The 2,241-nt window shown below is 46.0% G+C and overlaps 1 pseudogene across 1 annotated transcript in view; it reads left to right on the top strand.

The window, feature by feature from the left end:
- Positions 1–2,241, top strand: part of LOC115986276 — a 3,934-nt pseudogene extending 1,693 nt beyond the window's left edge. Inside the window, exon 2 of the transcript XR_004090612.1 lies at positions 1,511–2,241. The product of XR_004090612.1 is annotated as an NADH-ubiquinone oxidoreductase chain 2-like (transcript). The remainder of the gene's footprint in view (positions 1–1,510) is intronic.

Here is a 2,241-nt window from a genome sequence, read left to right as displayed (position 1 = left end):
GGTTTCCTTTAGAATGAAAGTAGCTATGAAGCCCCTACTACTTACTTTGTTTGATTCAAAAGGCGAACAGCCCCCCAACTAGTCGTATGGGGGGGGTGCTTGTGGTAAGCTGCCTTGGATATGAGGAATTCCTAAAAAAAAAGGCAAAGTCCGGTATTTGACGAAGATCTTTCTATCAATAGATAGGATTTAGTGTTCGATATAGGGGATAGGATCCATCTGCTCTTTCTCTCTCCATTTTTTTTTAGAGAGAGCGGATATAACGATATAAAAAAGAATCGGGAGATGATAAAGGATTACATAGACATCTAAGGGGATGTCTATTCTATTCCTCTTTTTTTAGAGAAAAAAAAGATATCTCGTTTATCTATCTTTTGTCTATCTATCATTGATTCTATCTATGAATCAAGTCGAAAGACTTCGTTTTTTGGTTCCCCGAAGCCCCGAATGGATTGGATCGTTTCTGCCAACAAAATGAACGCGGAGCCCGTTCCGAATGCTTCTCCGATCCGGAAGTTCTCGCGAAGAGAATAAGATGCTGCTCCCCCTCCCTCTGTCTTTTCTCGCTTTGCTAATCTTTCCCTCTAACGCGGGCCGGGCGCGGGAGGAAGAAACCTAAGAGAAGAGCGTCTTCTCTTAGGTCCTTTTTTCTTTTTTTAGTGCAACACAGGAAAGCGCCCTCTTTTTGTCATCCCTGCAGCTTTCCAGATTTTGTATTGAACGCATGGCGTAGCTAGGACCTTCAAATCATGTTTGAGCCTATGTTCAAACCAAACCCACCCCCTTATTTGAATAAGGCTGGAAAGAATGCCCGCCAAGTTCAGAAAAGGGAATGCTTCTCCCAACCATTAAAGGAAAGGCTCGACGAAGGGAGGGAGATGCGGCGGGGGAAGGAAAACGCTTTCGGAGATCGAGATTTTATTTGTTTTTCATCGAAAACGAAGAAGGCCGAGGATGGCCTACGGTGCGTGTTATCTGAAGGGAACACGCTTTTTCGACCGCGGTGGTATGATTGCCGGGCTCTCTCCTCGTTCCGCCCGCTGGCCTATTGGGATAGCAGCCTTCGGGCTTTGCCAGCCCTTATTTTCTAATAAAGAATTCCGACTCGGCCCGGGAAAGCGCTGGCAACAACAGAAAGGAAGGGGTCCATGTAGCTGCTGCGCCCGCCCCCTTCTTAGTCAATGGGGCAGCAGGTTCGGCATCTACTAGAAAATAGAGAATCCACTTCAGATAACCACGCCTCTGCTAGGCAGCGTGTGGAATAGCCGAGAGCGGACCTTTTTGGATATATAATCCAAGTCGAGAGTGGAGTTACGGGAACAGCCGTCTGATGGAAAACGACTTTCACGTTCGGTTCAGAGAGCACTTTTTTCGTTGAGAATTCCTCGTTCCCTTTCGTGTGAATTCCCCAGCGGCGAATTAAAAACTTGTGGGGCCCTATCTATTCCATCTCTCGAGCCCCGAAGAAAACCCCCCTCCCCTTCGGACTCCATATCTCTTTTGACTCTATATATGTGGGCACCTGATATCTATGAGGGTTCGCCCACCCCGGTTACAGCATTCCTTTCTATTGCGCCTAAAATCTCTATTTCTGCTAATATTTCACGTGTTTCTATTTATGGTTCCTATGGAGCTACATTGCAACAAATCTTCTTTTTCTGCAGCATTGCTTCTATGATCTTAGGAGCACTGGCCGCCATGGCCCAAACGAAAGTAAAAAGACCTCTAGCTCATAGTTCAATTGGACATGTAGGTTATATTCGTACTGGTTTCTCATGTGGAACCATAGAAGGAATTCAATCACTACTAATTGGTATCTTTATTTATGCATTAATGACGATAGATGCATTCGCTATAGTTTTAGCATTACGGCAAACCCGTGTCAAATATATAGCGGATTTGGGCGCTCTAGCCAAAACGAATCCTATTTCGGCTATTACCTTCTCCATTACTATGTTCTCATACGCAGGAATACCCCCGTTAGCCGGCTTTTGTAGCAAATTCTATTTGTTCTTCGCCGCTTTGGGTTGTGGGGCTTACTTCCTAGCCCCAGTGGGAGTAGTGACTAGCGTTATAGGTCGTTGGGCGGCCGGAAGGTTGCCACGAGTAAGTAAGTTTGGGGACCGAAGGCAGTTCTCCGTGCACCGGACACGTAGCTTACCGAATCAGTTGCGACACGGATGGGAATGCATGCTACGAAAGATAGGATCGAGTCTGATACATCAACCGTCTACTCAATAT

This window comes from Quercus lobata, chromosome 1 (assembly GCF_001633185.2).
Source record: "Quercus lobata isolate SW786 chromosome 1, ValleyOak3.0 Primary Assembly, whole genome shotgun sequence".
Classification (NCBI taxonomy): Eukaryota; Viridiplantae; Streptophyta; class Magnoliopsida; order Fagales; family Fagaceae; genus Quercus; species Quercus lobata.
The sequence above is the reverse complement of the archived record's forward strand: the minus strand, read 5'-3'. Positions and strand labels throughout refer to the sequence as shown.